Source organism: Eschscholzia californica, unplaced genomic scaffold (assembly GCF_041429995.1).
Source record: "Eschscholzia californica isolate CP2 unplaced genomic scaffold, dmEscCali1.0.p SCAF_5, whole genome shotgun sequence".
Lineage (NCBI taxonomy): Eukaryota > Viridiplantae > Streptophyta > Magnoliopsida > Ranunculales > Papaveraceae > Eschscholzia > Eschscholzia californica.
The window spans coordinates 38642154-38663264 of NW_028238472.1; the positions used below are offsets into that span (position 1 = coordinate 38642154).

A 21111-nucleotide genomic window follows, 5' to 3' on the forward strand; every position below is an offset into this window, starting at 1 on the left:
GTTTCCTCTTTGTAATATTTCCTTATTTATTATTTCTCTACAAACCCTATTGTAATCTCTATAAATATGTACCCAAGTCTATCAATGAAATCACCTTTGCTAGTTATATCTCTTGTGTCTCTATCAATTTAACATGGTATTAGAGCCAAATTAATATTTCCGGGATTTTTTGTTGGTAATAATTACTTCGTTACTTCGGTTTTATTCTTCCAAGGAGCTCTACGGATTCTTATTATCGTTATATTTTGATCATCCCAACTCCATCTTCAAAGGTCAGTTTTCATAAAAATTCAATTTTTTTCAAATTTTTTTCGAATTTTTTTGATATTTTTTTGATATTTTTTTGCTAATTTTTAGGTTAGAATTAATAATTCTGTTCCAATTCTAGGTTAGAATTGTTTCTGTTCCGATTTAAGGTTAAAACTAGTTCTGTTTCGTTCTGGGTTTTCTTCACAAAACCAGAACAGACATAATCCGGTTCCATATAAATCCGAAAAAGATAAACCTAGTATATTAGGATACCAGAACCAAATTAAATCTGGTTTTTTTTCAATACCAGAGGATATATTAAATCCGGAACAACACCTATTCAGTTCCAGATCGGAACCAAAACTTATTTTGGTTCCCGACTTCATCTTCTCCGGCGATCAAACTCTAGAGTTTGAATCTCCTGTCGGAAATCTGCCCGTGTCGGAAACACCACCACACCTGGACCATCTTCTCGTCGGAAAATAACCACGACCACCTAGGGTCGTCCACCAAATCCATTACAAATTTGGCCGAAAGCGGCAGTTCCAGAGAGCTTTCTCTCTCTACGAATTATCCATATTTACTCACTGTTGGTGGACGAAATCAATCGATTTCAACTACTTCCTCTTCGATTGATAGTTCCCCCTTATTAATTACACCAAACCGATCATATTTGAAGAAACCCTAATTTGATAAACCCTCTGCCTGAACCCTAATTTTGGTCGGCGACGGCGCTTCAAACAGGAACCCTAAATTGGTCGGGAAAATCGACTGACCCTAACCGGTTGCTTTGACCCGTGACCCTACCCGGTTCCTTTGACCCGTGACCCTACCCGGTTGTCTTGACCCTACCCGGTTGTCTTAACCCGTGACCGACAAAGTCTACCCACTTTGACCGAAACACAGTCTTCTGACTTTGACTGACCAATTTTTATTTGTGACAGCACCTCACTACGATCTTTTGTGACGGTTTTTTTTACCACAGTTATCACCTGTTTGGAATTTTTATCTGTGACGGCATCTACTGTCCCTTTTTTACTCTCCCATATTTGGGACAGCTTATCTTTCCCACTTTTATATTAAGTGTGACTTTCTGCACCGTCGCTTATATTGTGACATTATTTCTTCTATTCTTTACAGAACAATGACTTCTGGACAATCTGCCAACATAAGTGATCTGAACTCGAATTCCGATGACAGTCCACCGATGACAGATTCAACTCCTCTCCAACAAATATGTGAGGCTTATTATGTGCATCCTTCGGACAATGCAACTTCTGTTGGTGTTAACCCCGTGCTTACTGGGCCAGACTATGCTGAATGGGCTCACAGTATGCATGATGCTCTTATCATCAAAAATAAGCAAGGTTTTATCGATGGGTCGCTCCCTAAACCGACGGATCCTGCGCAACTTCATGCATGGATCCGTTGTGACACCATGGTGGCTGCTTGGATATCCAATTCTGTCAGCGAGGAAATCCGACGTAGCACGAGACGTTCGGCTTCTGCTTTTGATCTTTGGAAGAATTTGAAGGAGCGTTTTGCTACGTCTAACGCTACCTACATTTATCAACTGAAGAAAAAGATTTCTGCCCTTACACAGGAGCACCAGACTATTTCAGCTTATTACTCTCAGTTGAAGTCTTATTGGGACGAATTGGATGCTATCATTCCACCCACTTCATGTGCTTGCCCTGTTGGCAAAACAACCATTGAATATCATCTTACCTCGCGTACAATTGAGTTTCTCATGGGTCTTCATGCACGTTATTCTGCAACTTGCAATAACATCCTTCTAATGGAACCGTTACCTTCTCTGGCTAAGGTATATAATTTGGTCATTCAAGAAGAGCAGAAAAACAAGATCAATGCTCCCTTTGACTTTCACGCTTTCAACGCCAAGATCACGGCCGCTAACAAGCTGAAAGAAAGTGATTTACCTCCCCCGAGAAATAAGCGAATTCGTCCTTATTGTACTAAGTGCAACCTTCATGGACACACTGCTGACACTTGTAACAGAGATGTAATGTGCACTCATTGCAAACGTCTCGGTCACCCTGTTGAACGATGTTATCTTCTTCATGGTCGCCCCCCTCGTCCAGGTGGTGCCCGTAGCACTTCTCAGGGTTCCAGCTCTTCTCCAGCTACAACTCTTACCAGAGAAGACTATGACCGCATTATGGCAGTTATCAATGCACAAACTCCTTCCAGTTCTGCTATGATGTCAGGTACTTCCCTATCTCACCCTTCTGTTTGGATTGTTGATAGTGGTGCTTCAAACCATGTTTGCTTCTCTCTAGATGCTTTTAGCTCTTATGCTTTAGCACCACCATCTTGTTATGTTCAAATTCCTGATGGAGCGACTTACTTAGTCAAATACATTGGCAGAGTCGTCTTTTCCGACTCTCTCTCTATTGACCAAGTTTATTACATTCCTAATTTCAAATTTAATTTGATGTCTGTAAATCAGACTTGTAAATCTTTGAAATCTGGTATTTATTTTGATTCAACTCATTGCCTTTTTCAGACGATCTCAAATCATCAGGAGATTGGTCGGGCTGATGCTATTGATGGACTCTACATTCTCCGTAGGAATTTTACTGCACTTGCTTTGAATAAGTCAATCGACGTCTGGCACCGTCGACTTGGACATCCTAATTTAGGCCGTTTACGTACTTTATCAGAACGTTTCCCGTTTATTTCCTTTAATAAGTCGCATGAATGCGTTGTATGCCCTATGGCAAAACAATCTAAGTTGGTTTTTAATAAAAGTAGTAGTTTTAGTACTTTTGCTTTTCAACTTATTCATGCTGATATTTGGGGACCCTTTCCGGTTCTATCTTTAACCAACAAGCGTTATTTCCTCACACTTGTTGATGACTTCTCCAGATTTACTTGGACATTCCTTATGGAAACCAAGTCTGAGACTAAAACACATTTAAACTTCTTTTTTCAGTTTGTTTCTAAACAATATCATAAGAAGATTAAATCTATATCCTCGAGTCCTGAAAATACATTTTCAAACCCGATTGAAACATTTCGTTCTGATAATGGAGCCGAGTTCTTATCCAATGATCTCCAAACTTGGTTCCATTCTCATGGAATTCTCCATCAACGCAGTTGCGTCTCCACACCCGAACAAAATGGTGTCGTCGAACGTAAACATCGTCATTTACTCGATGTTGCTCGCGCTTTGCGTTTTCAAGCACATCTCCCTTTAAAATTTTGGGGGGAATGTTTAAAAACGGCAACCTATTTAATCAATAGAATGCCGACTCCAATACTTTCATACAAATCTCCTTATGAAATGTTATATGATTCTCCACCGGACTACTTAGCTCTCCGAGTTTTCGGTTGTTTATGTTTTGCAACCAATACCAACATCCAAAATAAGTTCGACCATCGAGCTAAACCTGGAATATTTGTTGGTTATCCGCCTGGGAAGAAAGGATACACCATTTACGATTTAGAGACACACAATCTCTATGATTCCCGGAACGTGAGTTTTTTTGAGGATAAGTTCCCTTTCGCTGAACGTCAATCGACATTCTCTGAACCTACCTCCTTCACTCCGCTTTCATCGGACGCCTATTACTTCAGTCCCATCGACGATACCCACTCGCCTCATCCGGACATGTATACTCTCCCGTCTTTGGTCGACGACCATTCACACTCTTCCACTGACGCGACCCCCATCCCACCTATTGTGTTAGACTCCTCCTCTTCCGCTGCTTCTTCCTCGGAGGAATCTCCCGAGCTTCCTTCTGACTCTGTTATTCCCTCGCAAGATATTTCCCCTCTGCAAGGTGCTTCTCCTTCGAAAGAATCTTCACCTTCGAATTCTGACACCACCCCGGTTTCAGCTACTTCTCCCGAAGAACCTTTACCTTCTTCTCGACCAGTCCGTACAACGAGACGTCCTGCCCATCTGGCTGACTATCTTTGTTCTTGTACTACTGCACCTACGACTTCCACCAAATATCCCTTAACTGACTATGTCAGTTTTGAAAAATTCACCCCTTCCCATCGAGCATTTCTTACTTCCGTTGTCAATACGGAAGAACCCACATCCTATTCCGCCGCCAAGGCTTTTCCAGAATGGCGTGCTGCAATGGATAAGGAAATTCAAGCTCTTGAACAAAATCAAACTTGGTCATTAACTCCCTTACCCCCGGGAAAGAAACCAATTGGTTGTAAATGGGTGTACAAAATCAAATACCGCTCTGACGGATCAATTGAACGTCATAAAGCGCGACTCGTTGCCAAAGGTTATACCCAAGTAGAAGGCGTCGATTATCATGATACTTTCGCCCCAGTCGCCAAGTTGGTCACTGTTCGTGCACTTCTTTCCGTTGCTGCCATTAAAGATTGGCCCCTCCATCAGCTGGATGTGAATAATGCTTTTCTCCAAGGTGACTTGGATGAAGAAGTCTACATGACTATTCCACCTGGGTTTTCCAGGACTGGTGACAACAAAGTATGTCGCTTGCACAAATCCCTTTACGGATTAAAACAAGCTTCTCGACAGTGGTTTGCCAAATTTTCTACCGGCTTACAAGCTGAAGGTTTTAAACAGTCATCTTTTGATCATTCACTGTTTTGTTTTTTTGATGGTCCGACTGCCATTTACGTCTTAGTTTACGTAGATGACATCATTATCACCGGCAATAATGCCTCGGAAATTTCATCTCTTCAATTACGTCTCGAGAAACGTTTTTCTCTTAAAAACCTTGGACGACTTCAATACTTTCTTGGAATCGAAGTATCTCGTTCCCCAAAAGGCATTTTCCTTTGTCAACGCAAATACACGTTGGACATTCTTCGCGACTCGGGTCTCCTCGGAGCTAAACCAAGTCTTTTTCCTATGGAACAACACTTAAAGTTATTACCTACTGATGGTACGCCATTAGACGATCCAACTTCGTTTCGGCGTCTTATTGGTCGACTTTTATATGTCACGGTGACTCGTCCTGACATTTCATTTTCTGTGAATTACCTTAGTCAATTCATGCAAAATCCCCACTCCAATCATATGGATGCGGCTACTCGAGTTGTTCGTTATTTGAAAGGCACCATGAATCATGGCCTCCTTCTCTCTTCGTCCAGCACTCTAACTATTTCTGGTTTTACCGACTCTGATTGGGCTAGTTGTCCCATCACCCGTCGCTCGACCACCGGCTACTTCACTATGCTTGGTTCAAGTCCGTTGTCTTGGAAGTCCAAGAAACAACCGACTGTTTCCCGACCCTCGGCTGAGGCAGAATATCGGGCTCTAGCTACACTCACTGCGGAACTGCAGTGGCTGAAATATTTGTTTCAAGACCTTCGTGTCTCAATTCCAGAACCCTTTCAGGTCTTCTGTGACAATATGGCGGCTATGCACATTGCCGCCAATCCTGTCTTTCACGAACGAACAAAGCATATCGAGATCGATTGCCATTTCGTTCGGGAGAAAATTGAATCTGGTCTTATTAAGACGACTCACCTTCGCTCTGCCGATCAGATAGCTGACATCTTTACGAAACCACTTGGTTCAGATCCATTTCATCGGCTACTCTCCAAGTTGGGCTTGATTCAGATTCCTTCCCCTGCTCCAACTTGCGGGGGGTATTGAAGTATATTGAAGAAAAGGAAGATATCTAGAAGATATCTCCCCAAGATAGAAAGAAATACATAATATAGCAATTGTAATTTTAATTGTTTCCTCTTTGTAATATTTCCTTATTTATTATTTCTCTACAAACCCTATTGTAATCTCTATAAATATGTACCCAAGTCTATCAATGAAATCACCTTTGCTAGTTATATCTCTTGTGTCTCTATCAATTTAACAGTACTTTCGTAAACCTAGTACAACTGGCTGGAAAAACTCTGTCAAAAATATCTAATGGATCCAAGTAACTGAGAGATTTGACAATTGTTTGAAATGTGTTTCATTTTTCTATTGCTCTGAAATGGTATAAGTCTACCCGTTGTTCAAGGTAATAATTTATTTGCATTCATCCTTCCTATGATGTGTAAAATCTATCGTCAAAGAAACTCCCTAGCTTCATAGGATACATAACTTTTAACTCGTTGAACTTTTTAGACATCAAACTTTTGTTATTAGGCAAAATTTACTTAGTTAAGTAAATAAATCAAGTCTTTCTAAACATCATTATGACAATGTAATTCCATAATAGTTTCTCTAGTTTGTGTTTTAATTTTTCTATTCTTGGAGTGGGTTAGGTTAGGAATCACATAATGGCACGGTGGTTTTTCTATTTTTAACTAGTATGCCAATTCTTGTTTCAAATAGATATGTATGTTTCAAGTTTTAGGGATTCCGTAATATATAGTATTAATCCGTGATAACAGGTCAAAATTTACATGGTTTGTTACGGTGTCGCATTAGCTTACATTGTTTCTTATTCATGAATCTTCGACCCATTTATATGGTTTTACTTCTAATTTTTTATTTATTGGAATGACTCTTAATCAAACTAATTTTGAAGTCACAAGATAATAAGATATGTATTGTTTCTTTTTCTTGTAGGGATTGAAATTTCTGAGGAAGAAATATAAATTTTAAAGAAGAGAGATTTAATATATGTAAATGATTTTGTTGTTGCTAGTTATAAGTTTAGGAATATGTTGAATTTTATAAATTTATCTTTAGATTAATGCGTTATAAATTTGTTCTGAAATTTGTGTTTCCCTAAAAATAACATGTTATTGTTCATTATGTTGCTGCACTTTATGAATCACCAACTGCAGTTATGGGCCTAGAATTTATTTTATAAAATTACGAAAAAACTATTGCTGACGGTATATATTCCGTCGGCAAAACTTATAGCGACGTATTGTTTCCGTCTACAAAATGAAGAGGTCATCGAAAAAGCGGAAGAAACATGGCGTCAGTTTCTATCATCGACGGTAATTACTTTTTACGTGTCGTCGCCAATAGAGTTTAATTATCTTCACCAGCAGGGGTCGCCGGCCGTTAAATTTTTTTTCTCGCTCTTCTCTCTCTCTCTCTAAATTTTTTTTTTCTTAATTATTTCCTCTCCGGAATTAAAAAAAAAATTTAGAGAGAGAGAGAAAAAAAAAAAGTTTGAAGGTCGCCGACCGGAAATTTGGCCGGCCGGCGACCCCTACCGGTGAAGACGATGATGCAGCGTGCTGAAATGATGTGGCAGAGAGAGAAAATGAGATGGAGGAGAGAGTAACGGAAAGTTAAAGATAACGGAAAAAGGGGACCCTTCGAGAATTATTACTAAAGTAGGGGGCCAGGCAGGAAGCTGGTCACAAAGTTGGGGGCCATTTGAGAAATAACCCTAATTTATATTACCGACGGTATAATGCCGTTGGTAATAGACTTAATTTTTGTAATTCCAAATTCTTATTATGGGTAATGAAGTGTTATAACTAGATAGCAACTTCGTTATATCATTGAGGTTGTTAGAAGTCTTTAGTAGTTTTTGTTTTGAGGGTTTGGTATTTTAACCTAGTGACAAATGCAAAAAATAAAACTTTTTTTTGCGTCCTAGCAAATTTCAACAAGTATATTTGACATCAGAAATTTGCCCATAAATATGGTGGGTTGTTTGGGGAAATAAGAAAACTATCAGGAGTACAAAATTTCAAGGGGGCGAAAAACAAAATAAATTAACCAACCACACCTTCCCTTGTTGCCGGCAGAGAGTCGCCGACGGCTCTTGGTCGGCGACCGCGGGCAACAACTCTCTCTCTCCTTCCTCTTTTTTTTTCTCTCTCTCCATCACTCTCCTTGCTTCTCTTTCTTTCTTTCTCTACGTTCCGGCGAACGGGAGAGCCCCTTCGTTTGAAAACCAGACGAAGGCCGTATTGTGAAGCAAACCCTAATTTCAGTATTCCTTTATGCTAGAGGTGGTGTATGTTTTACCAGAACGGGCAAGAAAGATATTGCAACATGGGAAGAGAAGGGGGCATGGATGAAGGTGTAATCATTAGGTAGTTGTGGATGATGATGTTTTTAGCTGTTCGTGTTTGTATTCGTAAAATCTTCTTCCCTGACCTCAATTGCTGCACTGCGCATTGTACAATTATTGTGATCTTCTATCTATCTATTTATGTTTCTTCAAAAATGAAGTTAGTCCGTTTTCCTGACAACGAATAAACCACAAACAAAAAAGAGAGAGAGAGAGAGAGAGAGAGAGAGAAAGAAAAGAGAAAAAGGAAGAGGGAAGAAAAGAGAGAAAGAGGGAGAAGAAGAGACGACCTTGGTGGTGGTCGGCGTTAATGGTGAATGTCGCCGGAATATGGTGGGAGTCGTTGAAATTTTGGTTGAGGAAGAAGAAGTTTAAAGGTTGAAGTGTTTGGAGGAAACAAAATGTAAAAAAAACATTTATTTCCACCCAAAACCTTATAACTCAGATAATTTTCTTATTTCCCCAAATCAACCACCATAAATATTCATGTCATGAATGATTCAAGATGCTGATAGCAACTAAGTATTTTTTTGGCCCATCCTTCAATGTAGTTATACGTAAGATTTACCTCTAATGGCTCTAATGGTGTTTCAATCATCTTCAAACCACATTAACTGGAATGGGCAGGAGTGAGGAGTCACCGTTTCAATGAACCCCAGTTCTTTTAAATATGAATGTTTGGAAGGGCGTCCATGTAAATGTTAAAGACGCCTTCTTCACTCACCAATTCTCTCATTTTGGTTTGAGGGAAGCGCCTTTAGTACTTACTGTGAAAAAAGAGGGAAAAAGGTCACGTGCCTCTTTTTTTTTTCTCCCTAAATAACCTATCAAACACTAGAAAATTTGATTTTTGAGAGAAAATAACCCCCTTTTCCCTAGAGAAAGTGCCTATCAAACAGAACCTAAACTCTCCTTTGAGATGTATCTATTTACATCACTTATGGACCATGTCAAAACCCTTGTTACATTCTCTTTATTTCCATGATCTCATTTATTCTACTATTGAAAATGTTGTTGTTCACAGGGTTCTGTGTTGGGACAAAGCGAGTAAAGCCTCGCTTCAGCCCCAGGCCAAAGAGCCTCACGGAAGAATATTTATAAATGAAAATGCAAGGGTCCGAATTTATTTAGGTTTATAGAAAAAAGGGTTATTTCCCTAATGGCCCCCTACTTTGTGACCAGCTTCCCGCCTGGCCCCCTACTTTACAAGAAATACCCATATGGCCCCCTTCCGTTATAACACCGTTACTCTCTCTCCTCTATCTCTTTTCTCTCTCTGCCATGTCACGCCACATCATCTGTTACGCCACCTCATCACCTTCTCCGGCAGAGGTGGCCGGCCGGCGACCTTCAAACTAAAAAAAAAAAATTCTTTTCTCTTCTTCTTCCTCTCTCTCTCCTATTTTCTCTCTCTTCTTCTTCTTCCTCTCTCTCTCTCTCATCTTCTTCCTCTCTCTCTCTCTTCCCCTTTCTCCCCTCTCTCTCTACACACTCCGGCGAAGGGAAAACCCTTCGCCGGAGTACCTCGATCTGTTCAAGGAGCAGACCTTGAAGGTCTGCTCCTTGAACAGATCCCGGTTTGTTCAAAAGAACAGATCCCGGTCTCTCATCTTCTTCCTCTCCCTTCGCCGGAGTGTGTAGAGAGAGAGAGAGGAGAAAGGGGAAGAGAGAGAGAGAGAGGAAGAAGATGAGAGAGAGAGGAAGAAGAAGAAGAGAAAAGAAATTTTTTTTTTTCAATTTGAAGGTCGCCAGACGGAAATTTGGCCGGCCGGCGACCCTGCCGGAGAAGATGATGACGGGGCGAGGTGAGATGATGTGGCAGAGAGAGAAAATGACATAGAAGAGAGAGAGTAACGGTGTTATAACGGAAGGGGGCCATATGGGTATTTCTTGTAAAGTAGGGGGCCAGGCGGGAAGCTGGTCACAAAGTAGGGGGCCATTAGGGAAATAACCCTAGAAAAAATGCCAATTGCAACCAGTAATCCACTTTAGATCGTTGGTAGAAGTTTTGTTAGAGAGACTGAACAACTTAAATTCAACCCAAAACTATTTTTTTCTTTGTACTTTTTTATGGCCGCGGCTTTGGGGAATAAAGAAAATTCTTCGGGGAATAAATTCTCGAGGGAATTCAGATTTTTGTGAAAATTCTCCGGGGAATAAATTTTTATGGGGAATACATAATACATTTTTTTGAAAGTTCTCCTCCATCTCATCTCAACCGTTTTCCGGCCGGCAACCTTCAAACATAAAAAAAAAAAAAAAAAAAAAAAAAAAAAAAAAAAATTCTAAAGCGGTGGCGCTTCCAATTCTTATCATCAAATCTTCATCTCTGGCGGCACCTAATCCTATATTATGAGGGAAAACGGTTGAACCAAAGGCATTATTATGCCCATGAACTCCATCTGTTCCATATATAATTGGTATCTTTAACCTAGTTTCCATCCCTGATTTCTGATACCCATCTATCATGTCTGCCCACAATGCCGGCGTTGTATCGGGCGACGGAGAACTACTTCCTCCATTTAAAACACTCCCTGCATGTTAAATCCAATTAATCAAATCTTGCTTAATTTGACTCATCAGATTCAATTAATTAATTAATCTCAATTAATTAAGATCTAATTAATTTACTTACTTACCTATGAAGAATTTTTTGATGACTTGAGGAGTAGCAAGGGGTCGATCGATTTGAGTCATTTGACCGATTTTCTCAGAAAGTGTCATCCGAGAGAGGAGATCAGAGACTCTTTCTTCGATTGGAACATTAGGATCTTTGTATGGTTGTGGGGATTGTGATTGAGAAGATGAAATTGTTAGAGAGAGAAAATTGAAAGAGGAGTAAGTAGAGAGAGAAAGTAATAGTGTTGGTAGACTTGGTAGTTTCTCTGTAGAACAGAGGTGAGCAGAGATCAGGGCCGGTCCTGACTTTTTGGTGGCCCGAAGCGAGAACCGAAAAATGTGGCCCCTATAATATATGCAAATCATAATTATATGAGAAAAAATTACATGTACATACATATTCTCATTATATTTATATTCAAAAAAAGATATTGATAATTACATTCATTGAAATTTCGTTATTCTTACATTTTTAAATGCAAAATCACTAATAGTTATCAAGTAATCGAGATTTTCAGTCATTTGTCTCTCAATTGACAAGATAGCTAACCCATTTAATCTTTCTTGTAACATAGTAGATCGAATATAAGATTTGATCAACTTCAACTTTGAAAAACTTCTTTCGGCGGATGCAACGGTGACGGGTGCCATCTTCCGCACTTTCATCGTTTATGTCTCTATTGTGTCTAATAAATCTATCGAGAGCACCGACTCGGGATTGCACTAGTTCTTCATCTCTTCTCTTCTTTTTTTTCTTTTCAGACCCCCGCATGCGTGCTTTCGAACTTTGTTAGGAGGCATAACGGAATCTCCAACTATCTCTAAAAATCAATAAAAAAATTTAATCACATGATAATTGCAAGCATAATAAGAACAATAGTCAATATGTGAATCGATTAGAAAAGCTAGCTAGATTTTGGTAAAAAACTTGTAATACTAATAATTTTAGAAATCTGAGAGACTGAAACCAAGAAATACCACAAAATCTAGAAAATTAATAATCCTAATGATGAAGAAATCTATAATAATAATAAAATCAATAATAGACTAATAGTTTTATAGATTAGTTAGATGATTAGAGAAAGAGAAATAGTCAAACAACCTTATTATATAATATTATAATGAAAAAAAATATTACTAGGTTAGTTACTTAGTTATTTAGTTAGAGAGAGAGAGTAAAGATTACCTTGATATCTTGGTGATTTTGTCCAAAACCCCAAATTAGTTGGTGGAATGGTGTTATGGTGGTTGCCTTAATGCCTTGTTGTCTTGTTTTTTTTTGTTAAGGAACCTTGTTGTCTTGTTGAAATTAAAAATTTGAACAATGAAGTGCCAAAGTGGGAACGTGGGATTCGTGGAAACTCGTGGTGGAGTGGAGTTACTGTTGATTGTTGAGACTTGAAGTGGACGGTGGTGGGTTGTGGTAATTTAGGGGCTAAGCTTGAAAAATCGGAAATCGGGACTAGTCGGTCGACCCGGGCCTAGCTACTAGTCGGGACTACAACGGGACCAGTCGGATTTAATCGGTTAATATAAAGTAATATATACTATAATATATCATATGTAAATTATGTATATATTATAAATTATATAATAGAGATTATACATAATATATGGAGTATATATATAATATATCATATATAAATTATATATATACATAATATAAATAATATAATAGATAGATTACTTCCATAATAAAACTAACTAAAATTTGTGCTAAAACTCATCCTCATTTTCCTCCTAGATTCATTACTAAGTTCAGAAAAAATTGCTTTCAAAATTGACAACCAACAATAAAATAAAATTGGCAAGAAATTTAACTAATATTGACTTCAATATTTGTTTCCAAATTCGAAATCTTTCAATGTTAAAGATAGAATTTTTTTAAAAAATTTTAAATTCAAAAGGGTATATGGTAATTACAATTTCCAATTTAGTGCACTCTCGTCAAGATTTTCTACCAAAGTTGGTCAAGTTTCTTTCCAAATTCTTATTTATTTTAGGTTTAAATATGATAATGGTAGCCTTATTTTTCCAAGAAAATTATCTTTCCAAATTCTTATTTATATTAGGCTTAAATAGAGGGTTCTAGAGAATAAAAAATATAAAGAAAAAACAGAAGACAACTTTCTGCAGCTGTAGAGAGAGAAAGAAGACAAAAAAGAGAGAGGGAGAGAGAGAAAAAAAGAGATCGAGGATGAGAAATAGAAAGAGAGATCGAGGGAGAGAAGAGCAGATTGAAGACTTCTTCGTGTTTCTCTCTCTATAATAATGAGGTAGATTGAAGATCATACTAACCCTTGAGGAAAGAACATTAAAACCCTAACTTTAAGTTGGGGTTTTGAAAAAAAAAAAAAAATAGCTGCTGCCCGAGCTGAGTTAGTCGGCGCCTAGCCAGCCGGGTAGTCGGCTCCTGGGCGCCGGCTAACTCGGCTGCTGAAATCGACTAGCTGACCGAGTGCTAGTCAATCGGCAGCTAGCCGATTACTGTGTAAGCGGCGCCTAGGCGGCGCTTTTTAAAGCATAGTTTAGGGGTTGTGATTAATTTGGGAAGTAATGGAAAGAGAGGGAAAAAGATTTTGGGGATGGGCAGCCTAGGTAAGGTTTATGTTTTAAAAAATGTGGGCTTGAGTTGTGTTTTAAAATGTGGCCCATTAGTTGTTTTAAGAATTTTGGGGCCCTCAAATTCTTTCTAACATGTTATAAGATCTGGGGATGCTTTTAAATTTTTTTATTGAAATGTGGCCCCTATTGTGTGGTGGCCCAAAGCGAGGCTTTGCCTGCTTTGGGCCCTGGGCCGGCCCTGGCAGAGATGTACTTTAATTATTTTAGAGAGAGAGAGAGAGAGAGATTACTAGATGGTAGAGATGTACTTTAATTCTCTGGACAGACCGGATCTGGTCTGTCCATGAACAGACTGGATTTGGTCTGTTCATGGACAGACCAGACCTCCGGCGAAGGTCTCCCTTCGCCGGAGTGTTAGAGAGAGAGAGAAAGAGGGGAATTTTTTTTTTTCTTTTTTATGTTTGAAGGTTGCCGGCCGGAAAATTAGCCGTCCGGCGACCTTCGCCGGAGAAGATGATGAGGTGGTAGAGAGAGGTGATGAGATGAAGGAGCCTTTTTTTATAGCATCTTCTAAAATTAGAAGCCCCTTAACAATAAAAAAGAAACATAAAAGTCAATCTTATTTGACTAGTTTTAAGAAAAGTCTTTATTCCCCGGAGAATTTTCTTTATTCCCCAAAGCCGCGGCCTTTTTTATCTGATTTTAATTGGTACTACGTAATTGCAGTGGCAACCAAAAACAGTAATTCCAAAAAAGTTTGTGTGGGGGCGCAGTTAAAATTTTGATTCTTTTCTAAGTTTTAGTATTTGTCACCCAAATTTTTTTCTCTTTATTTACTCTTTACTAAACCACCATTAGAACTCCGTTTACCACCGTCCGGCTACCGCGTTTACTAAACCTCTATCACTGCTACCACTATACCTCCACTACCACAACCACCACCATCATTACTATACTTCCACGACCACAACCATCACCGCCACATCCTTTACTATTGCAACACGACTGTCGTCAAACTACAACCAACACTATCATCTTCACACCACCAAAAAGAAAGAAGGTTGAAATTTTTTGCTCTAATATTTCTTTCCGGAGAATCATGGATTCTTCATTCTTTAATTTCCTAATTTTTGATTTTTTTTTCTATTAAAATTAAAAAAAAAGTAAACAAACCAAGATATTCTCACAAATTTCACCGAGTATGTCGTTGAACCACTGAATCGGAAATTCGACTTAAGACCGATTAGGGCCCTCTTCGAATCTGAGTTGTTTTCAAGTAACTCAATATCGTTAGAGTCATACTGCATAGTTTATTAACACAAGCTTCATGTTTAAACTCGACTTTAGGTTTAAGGAAATCATACAAGTTCCAATATAAGAATGTGAAGCACATGTGGACCACATTCCTAAAACTCACTTCGGACCTCCGAAATCAGACCAACCCCGTGTGATTCTATGACCATGAGCCAAACATTCCTATTATAGTTAAACATACTAGCCTATTCCGTCACGAGAGATGATAATTTAATGACATAGGTATATACATTTAAATATGTATAGATACTAGGGTATATCCTGTGCCCTAGGGCACGGACACTTGTATCAATCAAATGTTACGAAATTTATTGTTATATTTTATTGAGAGACAGAGAGAGATTTTTATTAGTTATTATTTCTTTGTATTACTTTTTTGTTTCTTTTCTCCTAAATTAGTTATTATTCTATTGAGAGAGATAGAGATTTCAATTTCTTTTTTTAACCTTTGAAATTTATTGTTTCTTTATTTCTTAAATTAGTTATTTTATTTCTAAGAAGGAAACGATTATTGTTTTTTAAATATGTAACTTTATTTCTACGAAGAAATATATTTTAAATTTTGAGAAGGGCTTCTAGACAATATCCTTTATTAAAAAAGGATGTTTGTCCCAGTCATCGTTTTCCTTTCTGTTTTATTATAGGCCGCGGCTTTAGGGAATAAAGAAAATTCTCCGGGGAATAAATTCTCGAGGGAATCCAGATTTTTTTGAAAGTTCTCCGGGGAATAAATTTTTATGGGGAATACAGAATACATTTTTTTGAAAGTTCTCCTCCTTCTCATCTGTTCTCTCTGCCACTTCATCTTCTTGCCACCTCATCATCTTCTCCGGCGAAGGTCGTCGGCCGACCGGCGACCTTCAAACATAACTTTTTTTTTATTTTCTCTCTCTTCTCTGTAATTTTTTTTCTTTTCTCTCTCTCTCTAGAACAGATCTAGAGAGAGGATCTGTTCTCACGAACAGACCATTTCGTGAGAACAGTGGTCTGTCCGTCGTGATCCCTCACCCCCTCGTCCTCGTCCCGACCCTAATGCTTCATGTCTTCCTGATTCAACCTCTGCTCTGGTAGGAAACCGCCTCAATCTTCACAATAGGGTTCCATTCCTAACTCGCTCAGGTTATCTAGATGGGGCTTCCGCCACTGCTCGCCAAGCCGTCTTCTCCAATACTCGTCCGACTGTGTTCACCTGTAATGCTATAATGGCTTCCATGTACAGAGTTCGTCGTCACGAAGATGCGGTAAAACTCTTCCAATTCTTCTTTGTTCAATCCAATATTGTTCCAATATTGTTTCTTATAATGTTCTTATCAATACCCATTGTGATGTTGGTCGTGTTGATGTTGCCCTAGAAGTTTATGGTAAAATTCTAGCTAATGCTCCATTTGGTCCTTCACTTGTAACTTATAGACATCATACTAAAGGACTAGTTGATTCTGATCGAATAACCGAAGCTATTGATCTTCTTGGTGAAATGCTTAATAAAGGTCATGGTGCTGATTCATTAGTTTATAATAATCTCATTTTAGGGTTTCTTAATTTGGGTAATCTTGATAGAGCTTTAGAACTTTTTGACGAACTTCGTGAAAGATGTCTTGTTTACGACGGAATTGTTAATGCTACTTTCATGGATTGGTATTTCAAAAAAAAAAAGGGAGAGAGATTTTTTTTTATATTTGAAGGTCGCTGGCCGGAAAATTGGCCGGCCGGCGACTTTCGCCGAAGAAGATGATGAGATGGCATGAGGATGAGGTGGTAGAGAGAGGTGATGAGATGGAGGAACCTTTTTTTTTACAGCATCTTCTAAAATTAGAAGCCCCTAGGCAATAGAAAGAAACATAAAAGTCAATCTTATTTGACTAGTTTTAAGAGAAGTCTTTATTCCCCGGAGGATTTTCTTTATTCCCGAAAGCCGCGGCCTTATTATATAGATATAGTCCTTAAATTAAATCGACAATACATCATATACATGCAACAAAAAAACAACCATCCCCTACTTTTTGGTGCAATAGTTGGACACCTCCTCTTTAACCCATGAAGTCGTGGGATCGAGTCTCAGTGGAAGCAGTTTGTTATCAAGATTTTTCTCATATAATTTAAGCACTAATTAAGTAGAGATAGGAGTAGGTGAGCTTTCAGGCCGCCTAGAATGACTTTTAGGGTCCAAGATATCTTAATATGGATGCTATAGTCAGGGACGGATCTACATGCATGCCAAAGGGGGCCATGTCCCCCTTGACTTGTTGTAAATTGATTTATGGGGAATTTGGCCAAAAGTCCCTAAGACATTATGACTTTGGTTAAAAAAGATACATCAAAGTTTTTTAGGCTTCACCTCCCTGGTGACAATTATGTAATTTCCTATTTCAGTGAAAAGACCAACCTAACCCTAGTCTAAGAAAATACCTTGCAAACACCTTGCACTGCCTTGCAAACACTTTGCACTGCCTTGCAAATACCTTGCAGAGCCTTGCAAACACCTTGCATGGTTTTTGCAAACACCTTGCAGAGCCTTGCAAACACTTTGCAGAGCCTTGCGAACACCTTGTATGACTTTTGCAAGCACCTTGCATAACCTTGCAAACACCTTGCAGAGCCTTGCAAACACCTTGCAAACACCTTGCATGGTTTTTGCAAACACCTTGCACTGCCTTGTAGACACTTTGCAGAGCCTTGCAATGAGCTTGCAGTGCCTTGCAAACAACTTGCACAACCTTGCATAACCTTGCAAATAGTTTGCAAATTAGTTTTTGAATTGATTTAACATTGACTTTGTTACAAATTATTATATTTTTTCTAATAGAATGTTGTATCAAAAAACTAGCTAAAACCCCTACAAAATCATAATAGTCATTTTATAAGCTCTAGCACCATCTTTTTATATTTCTTCGAAAAACTTCTAAAGCTTTCATGAAATTTTCAATTTGAACATAAGCACTTATCATGATTGTCCAAGAACAAACATTCTCATGGCCATTTCATCAAACAACTTTATAGCTATTTCAACCAACCCAAATCTTGTATAACTAACTAACATTGTATTCCAAGCAACAAAATCTCTTTCAAGCATTTTATCAAACACATTCCTTGCATCAAACTATACTTCCACAACTTCCATATAAATCCAACAAATAAGTTTGAACATAAACATCCAAACATCATAACTAACATAGCAAAAAAATTATTTCAATCCTTAAAATTGAAAACTTGAAAATTACAACTTTCTCTCTCTAGAATTCTTCACAAAAAACTAACTCAAAACCTTCAAAATCATCTTCAAACAACAATTAAAGAGATCCAACTACAAAAATCTAAAATATATTGATGATAAAAAAAATTAGGAAATCGTTTTCGACCTTATTGAATCAACTCGGAAAAATCGTCCAATCCACCACGCTCGTTTGATTTTTTTCATTGGTAAAAAACAACTTCGTAGTTTATTAGAAATTTTTTTTTTTGGTATTTTTCATTAGACAAAGGGTATTTCTGACCTTAAAAATGTGAGTTCCTACAAGATTGTCCTCCAAGAACATTTCGAAAAGTTATTTGGGGCCTAGCTCTTTAAAAAGATGAGTTGTCTTTTTAACCAAAAAACCCGAAAATTGGGCCTTCGACCCAATTTCCTGTTGATTTATAAATGCTGATTGCTCTCTCGTTTATCACATAAATAAAGTTGAAGTCATAGCACATATGTAGCGTGGGGGAGATTGTAGAGGTGGGAGTTGTGGACCTGAAATACCTGAGTTCGAGCACTGGTAGACTTAGATTTTTCAATTTTTATAAAGTTTTTGGTTCGGCCCCCCTTGACTACTACTCCTAGTTCCGTCCCTGACTATAGTGTTTGTTCAAATTCATGATGTATTGCATATTGTATTCACGATGTAGCAATGTCATTGAAATGTAATGACTCTTGGAGTCTAATTTTTAAAAATTAAAAAAGACAGGCACTACAGATAAAGGACAATACAATAATAGCAAAAGAAAAAAACATGGACTCTTCACACCCCAGACTCCAAGTTTGACACTATGTTGACAATTGACCTATTTACTGACCAGTAACACAATGATTGATGAAGTTGTTTAATAAGATAGGTGTAAACTGAAAAGTAAAAGGAAGGATGGTAAATAGTACAAAAGAGAACTACCTTTTCACGTGTATAGAGAAAGAGAAAGATCTGCAGGCATACAATTGGTGAAGATGGGATCTGGTGATGAGGTAAGAGTCAAAAATGGAAGTTTTCAAATTAAGGTGTAAAGTTGATTTTCTTTCATCATCTCTTTTGAATTCCCAATGACAGATAGTATAGTTTTGTGTTTTTATTCATCATAAAAATCTGATCCCATGTTCAGACATAGTAAAAAATATTCCTATCCCTTCTCCCATTCTCTCTCTCTCCTTTTCTATCTCTCTATCTCAATTTCAGCCTTCCAATTTCTGTCTTATCTATATTTTAATCCTTACATATTTTCAAAACTGGACTATATCAGATTTTCAGTATCATCACCAAAATATATATTGTCTGCAATTAGTTAAGAAAAATAATATCAAACTAGGCCAAATTACATTATTTCATTTGAATTTTTGATATACCGAAATTAAGATTAGGAAAATGATGGCTGAAAGACAGTGATCTAAGATTTCAATTCTTCCATGTTTCAGAAGTAGCATATTTTTCTAAGTAGGTAGATATAAATATGGAAGAAACAAGTCTTTCCACGACTCTACCACCTGGTCAATTTTGTTCCACTTAATTCCTCTTTCATGGCCAGACATGTTTTTGGCAAAGCAATGAAAAATCTTCTCTTGTTACATGAATCATATGTTTCACTTCATCTGGAAAAAGCCATCTCTTTCTCAACATGTTACTAATTAAGTAATTATCACTAAAAGAATTTAAACAAGAGTACTAAGAGAAATGTAAGATCAATTAATCACGTACAGTAAGTCAATGATATGTGCAAACTAAACTAACCTTAAAATGAAACATATTTTGTAATTGATTGTAGAGTATTAGGGTACATCGATATGGTTACCCTCCCGGGTCACGATGAAAGGGTGACGAAAAAGATTCAGCTTGGTATGAAGTGATGCTAGTCGAGGTGTCGTTTTTAAACAATTAACACTTTGCTGAGTGGTAGAGATATAATGTAGCTTGAGCAAATCGAAAGAACCTAATACAGTAATACCCTAATAAAATAAAAATTCAAAATAAAATGCTTCATTTTTGAATGAGAAACTAGATTTGTTTAGTTTGTGTGATTAAACGAACGAAGAAACATGATTAATTTAAAATTTAAAAAGAAATTAAACAATACTATCTATCAAATTAAGAATTAGCATTATTATATACCCATAGAATTTATCTAAAATTCTACCTACAAATTTTTTTTTTCTAAAATTGTTACAAAATAATGGATTATATAAGGATAGTTTTCATAATTTAGATCCACATTTATAATTAAGATAAAATTTATGAAAAATTACGTATATATATTTAAAATATGGGAATTACCATGAATCCATGCTCATCATAGCCAGAAAGAATCAACTAGTATGAATAAATTCTCTTATTGATAATTTGGTTGAAGACAATCGATCTTTCGAGTCTGAGGTCGAATTAATGACAATTTTATAGTCCTAATTCACCATGTTCTCCCACAGCTTTCTTGAGCTTCTCATCAAGAATTACAGTTATAATGAACTGATTAAATAAATTAAAATATAAGAAGTTCAAGAAAGCTGTGGAAAAGCATGACAGGACTTAAGCTGCTTTCACTACCCATTTTTCTTCTTCTTCTTCTTGGCTTAATTAGGTCTAAACCTCTTTCTTTGGTTGCAAGATAGTGAACAATTGAATGACTTTATAAGATATCTCTAGAGAGAAAAAAAGAGAGAGAGAGGTAGAAACTGAACACCCTTTGCCCAATCACATGTTCATGGACCACATCTTCCATAATATAATAGCCCCATCCATGACCAGCTTTATAGAAAAACATAGAGATGAAGAGAGAGAGAGAGAGAGAGAGAGAGAGAGAGAGAGAGGGTAGGGTTCACATACTAGTATACAATTGTAGTGTGGACATTATACACGACGACATATCAACTTTAGCAGTAAGTGGGGGGTGGGGTAGATATTTGTTGTGCAAACGTGAGAAGGGTGACTGAAGTTGCAACAACTAATTTTAGATATTAATGATTTACATATTTTTACATTCAATCAATTATGTCCCATACTTGTTTGGTTGAAGTTGCATATTATTACTATTTTTTTTTCGAAAAAGTGGCTCCAATAGTTATTTCACTTTTTTTTTTTGTTGAAATATGCTCATATATTATACTAAAAAGTTATTACAGTATTTTGAAACTAACATATAAGGTATATTTTTCCATATTCTATTTGCATTCTTCTTTCTC

The 21111-nt window shown here is 37.4% G+C and overlaps 1 long non-coding RNA gene across 1 annotated transcript; it reads left to right on the forward strand.

Annotated features, from left to right (window-relative positions):
• The first annotated feature begins 14079 nt into the window (after nucleotides 1-14079).
• Nucleotides 14080-20528, forward strand: LOC147539065 (uncharacterized). Its single transcript, XR_015226439.1, has 3 exons — nucleotides 14080-14959; nucleotides 16628-16886; nucleotides 18535-20528. It is a non-coding gene; the product is annotated as an uncharacterized LOC147539065 (long non-coding RNA).
• The last annotated feature ends 583 nt before the right edge of the window (nucleotides 20529-21111 follow it).